Below are 14375 nucleotides of genomic sequence, written 5' to 3'. Positions count from 1 at the left end.
GTGGAGTTAGGGCCCCACACTTTCTTGATCACGGACGAAGGTGGGGGTGATGTGATCAGCACCACGCCCCTGGCCGCCTATAACCCCCAGATTTTCCTCCAAGTACCCACTTTACGTGACGCTGGGTGATGGCTGGGCGCGTCGGAGCCGCTTGAACAGTGGGAAAAATCCCGGTTCTCTGTCGCATGGTAATGATGACTAAGCTACCGCGGCCCCAGAATTACAATGGTAAACCAGGTCAATTTTTCATGATGCGCCACTGCTAATATCATTCAAGGCGTGAGCATTATTCAGACTGTCACGAACGAAGCATACGGTACGAAATTTAATAACATGCGCCAACATCCTCGTTGGAAACATGTACGAGCCAAGTGTATTCACTGAAGTTTTGTTACGGCAAGTCGAACGTTCGCTCAAATGGAAATCTGGATCAGTTGTGTAACAAGCGTGGAAGTTCAGCCCTATATCTCTAAATGCACACAGTTTGGATCGTGTACAACACGTGATTTATTTTTCTGTTTTTCTCTTCCTCCTCTCTCGCTTCTCTAATTCTTTCTCCTACACTTATTTTCTCTTTCTCCCTATCATTATGTAGTAAAAAACGAGCCATTGTTGCAATTTTTGACTGGTTTTCTTCATCTTTGCATAAATTACGTTAAGTCTCTAAACAATAATAATTGAAAACTACTTTACAGTACTCTTCTGTAACAATGCCAAGTCATGTGAAACGCGTCAGAAATTGAAACTAGCAAAACAGCTAATTCACAGTTCAAAATCAAAAAGCAGCGTTCTGACAGACCCCTCCATAGTAGTTGCCTGATTATCAACGTCCATAGTAGTTCAGGGTAAAGGACATAACGTTTGAATCTTAACCCTTCCCCCCCAAAAAATTGTATCTCGTGGTCCGGTCTCGTTCTCGTCCTAATTAAAATAATTTAAAAAAAAAAACATTTGTCTTGGTCTCGGCCCTACCCCAACGTATTTTCTTTTCCAACATATCTTCTTCGTTGTAACTAAGTACTATTGTTTTTCCGACAGTGCCTGTATCTCCTGTGCGCCTAGCATGTAGGGTTTCAATATTCACGTCGCCTCTTGACTTACACAGTTAATAATTAATGAAATTATAAACTCTCACCTACTGTCTGTACAGTCTTCTTCTTGCTAGGTGCTGGTGCTTCTGTTCTCCAATTTGATTGGCTTCTGAGGAGGCATCGAAGTCGTGAAGTTGAATTTGGAAGTCGAACTTCGCTGTGCCATCAATCCGGCAGTCTTAGATTCGTGGCTTCTTTTGCCACTTTTCGAAGTCTTCAATTGTCATCTGAGAAACAAAAATGTATTCATTTTACTATTTCATTTCTACCATAATTTCCTATGTAATAACATAAGAATTTGTGCAAAATGTATCTATACTTATAATGTACTGCGTCAGGTCATATCTAAATGTTATCCATGCATTTGCAAGCTTTTAAATATGATTAGAATTAATTTTGTTTGGATGCTTATTGTAGTGGCATGATTAATATTATTAATGAATTTTATGTTTAAGACGCCGCCATCCATTGCGTTTGAAGCGAGAGTTTTTAAAAAATATTGTATCGCAAAAAGGTTTATGGAATAAAATGACATTCTTATTATCTAATAATATTTCGTTATCCTTTGTGATTCAATGCCCTAGAGAGATGTTCAAACAAAAAAATGTCATTATGAATGCATGTGGCCAGGAATTGTAAGAACAAAAATTTTGAAAGGCCATTAAAATAGGTTTTGCAATAAAACTACAAGAAACTTGTAAATAGAGTTTTTCCAATGCAAGTTCTATGCAACCATATTAATAAAAACTACCATTTATAACGAATTTTATCTTGTGCAGACCTTGAAGATTAAATTGAAACGTACATTCTAACTAGCATTACATATTTGAACACGCCCCAATCGTCTTTGTGCATTGCAGAAAGAAAACACTAATGTGTATCTTGTAGCAATATCCAAATCTGACTTAATCGTTAAAACAGTAAGGTGACTAGCCGTACTCTTTTTAAGAGTATTATACTCTTTTAGAGGTTCATATACTCTATACTCTTTTCAATTTGCAAAAATCCCCAAATATACTCTTTTCCTTGCTATTTAATTTCATTCATTATTTTACGAGTAAAAATGCGTTAAAATCCACAGAACTGAAAACACATTGCAAGTGGTTGGAACGTCGCACCCTGTGTTGACACCTCTCTCGCCCAGCAGACGAGAATCGAACCAGTTGCTCTGTGTAATCTGTGCGTAAGATGCCCGGTGGGAGAAAATCTGGAAGATCTGGCATCACTGCTCTATGCCCCAACCTCTCCCCAACGTTGCACTACCCCCGCGCTCGTGATATCAACAAGAATGGCATCGACATCAACAATCAGCTTTTCGACAAAGCGTGCCGGAATGTTAAATTTTATTTAGTCTAGTATTTAGGAATCACTTTGAAAGTGGTTGTTGTGAAGTAGTGACATTCAAGTCTGTGTCTGTTACTAGTGGGTCTTGTTTGTGTGTGTTAACTTTAATTATGGTGCACCTAATAAGAAGACAATAAAAATCGCGAAATAATAACTTTGCAAAGCTTTTGCTCAGTGTGCCAAAAAAGAATTCTCCATAAAAAACAAATGCAAATATGATATTGAACAACATATAAAATCGAAGTCACACACAGAATGTTCATCGGTTTCTGAGATACGTAAGTTGGATAGTTTCTTCACAAAAATGGAATCTGCAGAAGAACTAGACTTAATTCGATTGGAGCTTGTCTGGTCGTACCACAATGTAAAAGATAACCACTCCTTCAGAAGTATGGATTGTACTAGTAAATTGTTAAAATCAACAGCAAATAAAAAAAATTGCATGTGAACGCACTAAAACCCAAGCTTTAATAACAAATGTGGTGGGGGAATGGTCAGAAAATATTTTAAATAATGGTTTAAAAAATCACCCTTCGTTGTCATTGCTTGTGATGCTTCTAATAGAAAAGCGACCAAACTTCTCCCTGTGTTAATGCGGTACTGTGAAGTTGACACTGATATTCATATTAAAACATGCGTTTTGAAAATTCATGGCTTACCCGATGTATTGATGGATACAGTAAGTCAATATGGTTTGAAAAATAAGGTTGTTGGATTTGTAGCAGATAATGCACCATTAAATTTTGGTAGCATAAAAAAGACATCATCAGGAAATAAAAATGTGCACAGAGTTTTGGAGTGCAGATTAGAAAAAAATATTTTGCCTATTTGTTGTGGGGCTCATATTTTACATAATGCAATTTCTGTACCTTGTGCGAAAATAATACCCATAGATGTTGAGAACTTGGTTTTCAAAATATACAATCATTTTAGTATTTTTACTGTGAGAACAGAAAATTTGAAAAGTTTCTGTGAATTTATTGGGTGTCATTATGAGGGTCTTTTATACTACCCAAAGACAAGATTCCTCTCTTTACTTCCTTGTGTAGAAAAAATTATATGTCAGTATGAAGAGATAAAGGCCTATCTTTGCCCCAGTTGCTATAGTCAATTTTTTTCAAGATGATACAAGTGAACTGTGGCTATATTTCCTGCATGCACAGCTACTCTTGCTTAATGATACTATTTTAAAAATTGAAAGGGGTGATATAACAGCAATTGAAGTTTCTGTTCAATATTTTCAACTCCTACAGAAATACAGGGACAGAATAGAACAGAACTCTTTCCCATTCTCAGCAAAAAGTTTATTTATGAAACTTGTAAAAGAAGGGAGTATGAAGGAGGAATATGCATACTCTCTTTCAAATAGGTTTTATTGTGAAGTGGTAGAATACTTAGAAACATGGTCACTTCGTTTTCTTTGAAGATGTCAACAAATGGAGGTATTTACTCCTTGACTCAAGAATTTCCTATGAACAATTTCAAGAGTCATTTTCATATTTCCATCAACAAGCAAAACATATTTCAAATTCATTGGAATTTAATGATAATGATATTTTTGAAACTTACTGTGCAATTTCAAAAGCCGTTGAAAAACATCTTGAAGATTGGGGGGGGGGGAAATAAAAGAATCAATGATGGGTAAGTGGAGGTCAGTGTGCAAAGATTTAGTACAGGCTGCTTCACATTTAAAAGTGATTGTGCCTCTTATAAAATTCTTGTTTATTCTGCCTGGTTCAAATGTTGGTTGTGAAAGACTCTTCAGTGTTATTAAAACTTATTGGCGAGAGGAAAAAAGTACACTCCTGGTGTCAACACTCGAACAAGTAATGAAAGTGAAATTCAATGTGGATATGACCTGTGAAGAGTTTGGACTGGCAATAAAGTACGATTTAAATATACTCAAGAAAGCAAAATCATCCCAGAAGTATGAATGATAGTGCCCATTGGTGAGTAAGTATTTGTAATTAGCTAATTACATTAGACCCATAAGTAATTTGAATCTGTAGAGTGTAGGTCTATTTTATAGGGGCTATAATAGAAGTAGATAACAAATAGCCACCCTTATTTTCGTTTTTTTTTGTTTTGTGCATGCGCACCTTCAACCTATAGACTATACTCTTTTTGGTCAACAAATATCTGGTCACCTTAGTAAAACATTTGTATTTTTTTTTTTTAAAAAAAAGATACTGATCTGATCACTAATACTGTTTCCAATGCAATTGTAGTAGTGTAAATGTCATGTTCTGGCACATTTATTTGCTACTTATTCATTTTCCCCCGATTTCAGCTAATTTTGCAAGAGAAAAATATCTAAAAAATCCGATTTTTATCATTTTTATAGTGTAAAAAATAATTATGTTTTTTATCAGAGCTAAATCACTCATTTCTATAGGGCAAAATTCACAAAAATCGTAAGATTTGGATAATTCTCCCCGATTTTTTAAAAAATTCGCTTTTTTAATAATTAAAGCGAAATTATTTTTTTTTCTAAGTGTAAAAAAATAATTGAACCCACTCACTCATGTGAGTCAATTTTAAAATTTTTGCAAAATACCCCAGTATCAATTTGGTCCATTTATCTGAACCGAAGATACTGCACCTGCATACAGGATTAAACACAATAATATGATTCCCAACACAACATATGATGTGGAATCAGGCGACTTCCTGTATGCTGAAATAATTGGGGAGTATGAGAGACAGGAGAAGACAAGAGATACCAGATAATTCCAGCGACATTGCCAGATTAGACGAGCATCTTAAGAAACTTAAATCAGATTTATTAATTTTACAAAATTTACTACATTTAAATATACAAGCCGAGATTACAAATCTTAAAACTGAATTAATTAACCCCATAGTCAAAATTGATGGCGAACTTAAATCCCTACTCCAAAAATATACGAATTTAGCATCAATAGACAATGTTCAAAATTTAGAAGAGAGCATAGCCAAATTGAAAAATGAACTTAATAAATTTCGACAACTCCAAACAACCACTTCGGAGTAATTGAAACAAGAATTAAACAAGCAAGCAGATACTATTCATACCGAACTTCTTTCTATTATTCAAAATATCAAAACCCAAGAGCAGTACGAAGAGCTTAATGCTAGTATTCTCGAATTACGAAAGCAATTTCTATCTTTCGAAATTCCTATACTAGAAAATATTAAAACTGAACTGCAAATAGATCAGTTACACAGGGCCATAACAGAAGTTCAAGCCAAACTACAAACGAAAGATTTTATCAATAATTTACCTTCATCTTCCGAATTAAATGCCATCGCACGCATTGTTGCCAGTATCAAATTACAGTTTGACACTGATGAAAATTTCGGGAAGATACAGCGTACCATAGCTCATATTAAACACACTTTTACAACCATGAGAAATGAATTGACAAATGTACAGGAAACTCTGGAATTCAAGTTGCCAAGCATAACCGAATCTTTAAACATAATTCAAGAACAAATTACCAAATTAGAAAATCTAAATATCGAATCTCAACTATCCCATTTTCATCATCTCATAGATGATATTCAAAACAAATTACAAATATTACAAAAATCTACGCCTACACAAGATGACATACAACAACTTAAAGATGCTTTGAGCAATTTTGTAGATGCTACGGAATTAGATGCTGTCAAACAAGCTTTGACCACACTTCAAAATACTGTAGCTAATTTACCCACTTCCCAGGAGTTAAGATCTGTAAAAAGAGCAGTAAATCGAATACTCAAGTCAGAGGACATCAAGAACATTCAAGCGGAAATTGCTGTAATTCAAGACACCATCGCTACTTTGCCTACCAACCAGATAGCCAACGAACTTCATGCATTGTTTGAAGAAATCAGAAGTCAGGTACACGATCTTGCAAGCCAGAGTACCAAATTGAAACTTGTAGAAAGTTTACAACAGATTATTTCTAACATTAAGCTACAAATTAGTGCCCTCGAAACAAGTCAAGAATCTGCTTTATCAAGTTTTACCTTGCAACTTCATGATCTCAAAGAACAATTTAAACAATTGTATGTCGATGTAAAAATCAAACCCAGCTACGATGAAGTGGTACGCACCATAAACGAATATCAAGAATCGGTATTAAGCAGATTAGACGATCTTGAATTACATTAATTTGTCACTGTTGAGATAGTTAGACTTGAGACTGTAGCAGATGTACGAGGGCACTGGACTTATGTTAATGCAGGTAATGTTTACAAATTGTATCCCTACACTCAGTCTCATGAATTTTTTCTTGATGGTAATATTAAATTTTTAAAATTTGGCTATGTAAAGAAGGGAAAACATATAGAAGTACCAAATTTCACCATACAGAGAAAAGATGGTGTGTATAGAGCACTTCAGATACATATTGCATATTGAGATGAATCTGTAAAGAAATATAAAATACATGAGGATGAACAATTATCTGGTTTTCATGTGGAAGCTGGTGACCAATTATTATTTGAAGTGAAACAGTTATACCAAGAAAATAATCCATTTTGTCATATTTTCTTATAGCACCCGATGTCAAGACAAGATATAGTTAATGAATTACACAGACCAGCTCGTCGTAACTAAAAACGATTGAGTGTGGTAACAAGAGGTGTAGACGATTTGTTTCAAGCTGATCTGATAGAAATAAACACAGGAACTTTAAAAAATTGACATAAGGTAAATCATGATTACAAATATATGCTCACAGTTATTGATGCATTTAGTAAATATGGGTGGGTTATTCCTTTAAAATCAAAAACAGGTACTTGTGTTACCGAGGCTTTAAAGTACATATTTAGTGTGGGTAGGATATCAAAATATTTACAGACAGACAGAGGAAAAGAATTTCACAATTCCACCTTTACCAAGTTAATGCAACAACCTAATATTAAACATTATTTTACATACAGTGATTTGAAAGCGAGTATACTGGAACGATTCAACAGAACATTCAAAAATCGCATGTGGAGGCAATTTACTCTAGAGGGTAACTATAAATGGGTACAAATTTTACCCGAGCTAGTTCATAATTATAATAATTCAGTATACAGAACTATTCACATGAAACCTGCTGATGTAACCAAGTCTGATGAGTCTAGGTTGATTTCTACTGTTTATTGTAAAAAATATAAAAACACTACCAAGAAAACAATATACAAAATAGGAGAACAGGTGAGAGTCAGTAAATTTAAACATTTATTTGAGAAGGGATTCACCAAAAATTGGAGTACAGAGTTATTCACTGTAGTTCAAGGTTTACAAGGGAATAGAAATACATATACCATAAAAGATAATTATAATAAAATATTGAAGGGGAGATCCTATGAAGAGGAACTCAGTAAAACAAAATATCCAGATACATATTTAATGGAGAAAATATTACGTAAGAAAAATAATAAATTGTATGTTAAATGGCTAGGACTGTCAGAAAGAAGTTGGAAAGAAGCAAACCAGGTGATTCTTTGACACCAACATGGAATGTGGTACAGCGTTTACCAGATTTAGTAGAAACTAGTAAAAAAATGGGGAGTTGTTACCTGATAATACAGGGTGTTTCGTAAGTTCGTTTACAACGCTTGGGAGGTGATTGTACGAGTGAAAATAAGGTGGAAAGTTCATGTAACGAAATTCCGGAAACAGCTTTGTTGCCGAGTTATTGACGTTTGAAAACGTGGGAAAATGATTTTCCGAAGTGAATAATGGCAAAACGGGTGGAGAGAAGTCATCGGTGTTGGGCGGTCCACTAAGAAATTGGGTACGCTCTTGTCAAAAAATCACGCGGCAATGTTGTGCAATGTCAACGCAAAGGATTCCCCAAAGGACGCGAACGAAGGTGTTGACGGGAGTGGGGTGGGTGTGCGTTCTGCGTGAGCTGGTATCGACGAAAATTGGCATGTGTTGAATGGCACCAAAAAACAAAGAAAATTTCCTGAGCGAAGGGCATCATGACGTAAAAACGAAAAAAATGAACTGTCATAGGTTGCACGAAGGGCATACAGTATGCTTAATGGAGATGTGAAGGGAACCTCATCACAGACGGTTTTCAAAGTGTCCACCATGTACTTCCAAGCAGAGGCGACAACGGCGAATCAAGGATTGTCTAGGGCGACCCAACAACACCGGCGTTTCTGCTATCGATGCTTCAGCTGCATTGATATGGGCAACGAGGTCCTCGGCTGACACGACAGGTGTTTCGTAAACGAGGCGTTTCATCTCTCCCCAGAGGAAGAAATCCAGGGGCGTAATATCAGGCGATCGAGGTGGCTATGGCACAGGCCCTCCCCTGCCAATGCACTGGTTGTGGAATACGGTATTGAGGAAAATATTTGGAAAACGTGCCCCACACAGACCCCTTGAAGCACGGCTGTTACCTCCAGCCTCCCCATAAACCAGATGCATGTCCGCCAGCTATTGGGACGTGTATGCAGCCATCCTTTACACCGGGCTACAAGTGTGTATGGCCGTTAACACTAGTACACTTCACAGAACACAATGGGCTAAGAATTAACACGTAACACTGCTAGGTTAAATGTTTGCCCAACACTACTGTCCAAGAACCTCACGTCTTTCCATTCAACCGTGAATGTTAACAACCTGCTGCTGGCACAGCACCTGAAGCACGAATGGCACAGACACGTGCGCTCCTTGATGAGGAAACCTACACTGTTGGCGCCCCCAGCGGGAAATGTGGTACTTAACGTCAGATCACACGGACACCCATCTGCCCTTCAGGGTATGCAACCTATGACAGTTCATTTTTTTCGTTTTTACGTTGTATGGTACGCCCTCCCTTGCCCGGGAAAACAAATGCAACCACTACCTAGATAGAGGCGGCAAAATCTCCCTCGGACAAGCGAAATAGCGTTACGGTCCAGGTTAAGTTCGTGTGTAGGAACCGGTGACCGACAGTGCATAGTGATAAGCCATATCGAATAAACACAAAGACATATGTACTTTCAGATTACCACCTCTTTACCTGTAGCCGGGAAGCGGCTAGCTGCCTACCTGAAAATCACGGGTAGCGACATGCATACGAAAATGATATAGCCCAAAATTAACATAAAAATAAAAAGTATATTCTATTCATAACCAACAAAAATGGAATCATTACAGGTCCCCGCACTTGCACTCTCACATTCTCTCTCAGATTCAATCCTCATGGGGTCATCGACACAAGAAATTATACATGACATGTACAGGTTTTATGGCGACAAGCCCTAATTATTGCATTCTCAATTAATTTTATCTTACTTTTTGTCTAATCAGGTCATTTGTGATTTTTTGCTCCAGTGCTACTTAAATCCTAGCCAGCCCTTACTTAAGTTCACCTTTTGTTTTTAAAAAGAGACTAGTCGGCGCGGTGACAATACATTACTTGACCAGTATAAACAAAGGCGTCTCAACGGCAATTACATTCACGTGGGCGGACGCTTTCCTTTTACAAGACCTCACGCGGTTCCAAACATAACAAATAACCTCCGTTGAGCGACGCAAACATATACTCTCTAGCAGGCGGGACTTAAACACTTCGCCGCGACGAGCAATTCACATTACCAGGCAAATACTTTTACTAAATGATCACACATGCGGCCTGACATAGCTAGCATTGACACATAAAAATGAACAAACCTCAAGTAGATTATGCAATTAAGCGGGCGGCGCTTTACTCTAATAGTACGCACTTTAAACAAATACAAAGGAGCACAAACAACAATGAATTTAAGATCATAAAAAAATATCACAAGGAATAAGAAAAATTGACCTGAGACGAATAGATTACAAATGACAAGCGCGACGGGAGTTTGATATAAAATTTCGAGTTGAGTGGGCGTTTTCAAAATGTCGACGAATTTCAAGGGCGTTCTCTAAATCAATCGGGCCGTCAAGTGCTGACAATCACACAGATGAATACATTACCAACTCTCAGCTTCCGAGGTGCATCCTGGCGTCGTTATGGGCGATTGAAAAACACATATTATTCACACGGAAGGTTTCCTTGGTCGCGACGATGGAGATGCGAAACGTGTTCAAACACCTAGTTCCCCGGCTGCTCTTCCTCTCGGGATCGGTGGATCTCCGTGGTATGGCGCGGTTCGGACGTCGCATCTGAGCGGTCGTTGTAGGCGTCGTCGGCGTCGTCGGGGCGTCAACATCTCTCTGTCGCGGCTGGTAGGCGTCGTCGGGGCGTCAACATCTCTCTCTACGTCTCTCTGTCGCGGCTGGTAGGCGTCGTCAGCGTCGTCGGGGCGTCAACGTGGCGGATGGTAGGCGTCATCGGCGTATCAATAGGGCGGCGTTCGACGTTCTCTCTCTCTCCATGGCGGCGGATAGGCATCATCGGCGTAGTTTCTTCTGACATCTGGCGAATCGACGTAACGCCCTCATCTCTCTTCTTCTAGCCCGCCATAGTTTCCGGTGTTCCTCGTTTCTCAAAAATTATAAATGGCGTAAGGTAATCACGGAAACACGGTTTCGCTTCAACTTCACCAAGCGGTTGAGGTAGGCGCACTCGTGTAGACTTACTGCCTATCACACACACTGGTGTTCGCACAACACAACAAAGTCCACTGTACACGAAAGGTAGCGCGAAGGTGCCCTCGTTCCAAGAACCGCGGCAAAACTGTATATGGAGAGTTAGCACGGAGCTGCTCTCACTACAAGGATCGCGGTAAGACTGTGTATCGAAAAACCATGTCCTTCGTTTTATTTGGATTTTGAAAAAGGACGCTAGGCGCACGTTGGAGCGACGCTGCAGGAGAGGTTATTCCACCACGCTCTATTGTCTCCAAACTAGGACGGACCGTGTCCGAAGTTTACTCAGACGGATTACGCTTCCGCCTGGCTGTCGCCCATAGCTCAATTGCAATCGCTGCCCACAAACTGATCAATTAGAACCGATTTGATCTGGCGTCCGTAATTGTCGCTTGATCGTGACGAAACTCCACACATCTGTCCTTGCACACATGCCGCTGCGCTGGTATAAATTTCACATGAATCTGACCGTTGGAAACCGAGATATTTAAATGTTTGTCATTACGGTCGAATTTCCTAAGCTTTACACGCATAGCGTGGCCCTTCAGGTGCTCACCCTTAACACAAGCGAATGTCTCGTTCCTCCCGTCGGCTTGGCAAAAATCAAATATGTAATCTTACAAATTAAAACACTTAACACTTTGAATCAACACGTCTTTTTACCGCTACATACATGAATAATAAGGATAATAATAACGACGGTAAATCTGACTGTCACAACGTCATGGTGCTCTTCGCTCAGGAAATTTTCTGTTTTTTGGTGCCATTCAACACATGCCAATTTTCGTCGATACCAGCTCACGCAGAACGCACACCCACCCCACTCCCGTCAACATCTTCGTTCGCGTCCTTTGGGGAATCCCTTGCGCTGACATTGCACAACATTGCCGCGTGACTTTTTGACAAGAGCGTACCCAATTTCTTAGTGGACCGCCCAACACCGACGACTTCTCTCCACCCGTTATGCCATTATTCACTTCGGAAAATCATTTTCCCACGTTTTCAAACGTCAATAACTCGGCAACAAAGCCGTTTCCGGAATTTCGTTATATGAACTTTCCACCTTATTTTCACTCGTACAATCACCTCCCAAGCGTTGTAGGAACTTCCGAAACACCCTGTATAAGATGCCTCATTGTAGGTCCCTCCGGTTGTGGAAAAACCACTCTGCTGGTAGATAATTTTCTGCTCGCCCCTAATTGGCTAGATTGGGAAAATAGAAACCTGTATGTATTTTCTAAAAGTTTAGAACAACCGAAATATCAACAACTCATGAAGCTGTACGAGGGACTTAACATACCTACATTTGCTTCAAAAGTAAAACCTCTCAATGATTGTTTGAAAAATTCTGTTGTAGTTTTTGATGATGTCATTCTAGAAAATCAAAACGAAATCCGAAATTTCTTTACTCAGGGTCGTCACAGAGAAATAGACTGCTTTTATTTAGCTCAAACTTATTCCAAAATTCCCAAACAGTTACTGCGAGATAATACAAACCTAATTTGTTTGTTTCGTCAATATCACACTAATTTGAAACATGTATGTGACGGTTACGTGGGGGCTGACTTAAATTATAACCAATTTTCAAAATTCTGTTCATCTTGTTGGAACAATGACGATTTTGGATTTGTTACAATCGACATGACTAGAAAACCTAACAATGGAAAATTTAGAAATAAAATCAACGACTTTTTGAACGTTGAAACGATATAAAATAACCTCTAATCAAAAAATAAATATGTCAAAACATAAAACTGAAGATAATTTGAAATTACGTGATTACCTGTCCAAACGATTCAAAGGTTGGAAATCTGAGAATCGAGGATTCTATGAACAATACAAACGTCAAGACCAACCATTTATCGATGCAATCAGTGGTCTCGGTAAAGAGATTAAGGGTGTCACAGAACAAAATAAAAATCTCATAAATGAATTGGTACCTCTTACTGCTAAAAATTATGCAGATTTTCCTCCTACCCCATTATCCAGCATTCACACACCTCTGACCCTCCAACAACCACCTAGAGCACCCATAGAAGAACCTGAAAAAATTGAGTTGTGTCCCTTGACAAGAGAATATCTGAGTACAGGCAAATTTGAAAAAGATGAAGTGTTTGGATTGTATCCGACCATGGAAACAAATGAAGGAGTGATTTGGCTAATTGGGAAGTCTAGAGTAACATTTGAAGGGGACAACGTAAAAATTAATTTAGGTTTTGAAAAACAGCTGGTCCAGATATCCTGGCACTCCTGGATTATGGGAGCTCATCACCAAGAAACAACCAAATAATTTTACAGAATAAGATTATCAGAGTTACTCAGATATTTTGATACTATCTGATGCCTTATATCAAAATAACGATGCCACTCAAAATCGTGTTAAATCGAGCAGTGGTGACAAATACAAAAACCTTATTAAACCTATCTGGAACCAACTCAAAACCGGTAGTGGTATCAAACAATACAATACTTTACCTAAAGAATTTGTGTGGGTCGATGATGTGAGAAAACTCATAGATAGATTGCTGGTTATAGCAGGGGAGGAAAATGCTGGAAACAACAACTTTTACAACGTGAAAATGGGTATTGTAGACATGATTAGCAATAAACTAGCTCATTTTATTGTAAATGATCCCAAAGGTATAGGATACTTAATTAAAATTATTAATACTCTACCCCCTAAATTTTGGAATGTATCAGAGGGTCGAGGTTTGGTAAATGATATTATTAATAAACTCCCATTTGAGTTACACGTACCTGGTTACCAATACTGTGGTCCTGGGACAAAACTTGAGAAACGATTAAAAAGGGGGGGCAGGGGGATCAATCCTCTCGCTGCAGCTTGTAAAGAACATGACATTGCATACAACACACACAAAGTTCTGGATACTCGTCATGTGGATGATCAAAAATTGGAAGAGACTGCATTTGGAAGATTAACCAGCAAAGATACATCATTAGGTGAACAAATAACAGCATTGGGTACAACCATTGCTATGAACACAAAACAAAAATTAGGTATATATATATATATATATATATATATATATATATATATATATATATATATATATATATATATATATATACACAGGGTGTCGCAAAACTCTTTCAACAACGCTTGGGTGCTGGTAGATATCATAAAAACAAGTAACTTTTCCCCATAAAGTTTACCTCGAAAGCGCTTAGTTTCTGCGCTATAAGCGCTCAAAATCTATCCTGTACGTATGCAACCCAACACAGCAAACGCTTGCTCTGACATAACTACCAGTACCAGGGGCGCGTGGCAGGGTTGCCACTAGCTTTCCTCGTTAAGAGAGACGACTTGAAAACAACAACTTGGGAGTCTTGCCTGAGCAAAATCCAAAACATTAATGATACTTGCGATGTTGTAAGAAGCATTG

This window comes from Lepisma saccharinum, unplaced genomic scaffold, assembly GCF_977018435.1.
Source record: "Lepisma saccharinum unplaced genomic scaffold, izLepSacc3.1 HAP1_SCAFFOLD_889, whole genome shotgun sequence".
Taxonomy (NCBI): domain Eukaryota; kingdom Metazoa; phylum Arthropoda; class Insecta; order Zygentoma; family Lepismatidae; genus Lepisma; species Lepisma saccharinum.
This window is presented reverse-complemented; position numbering follows the sequence as displayed.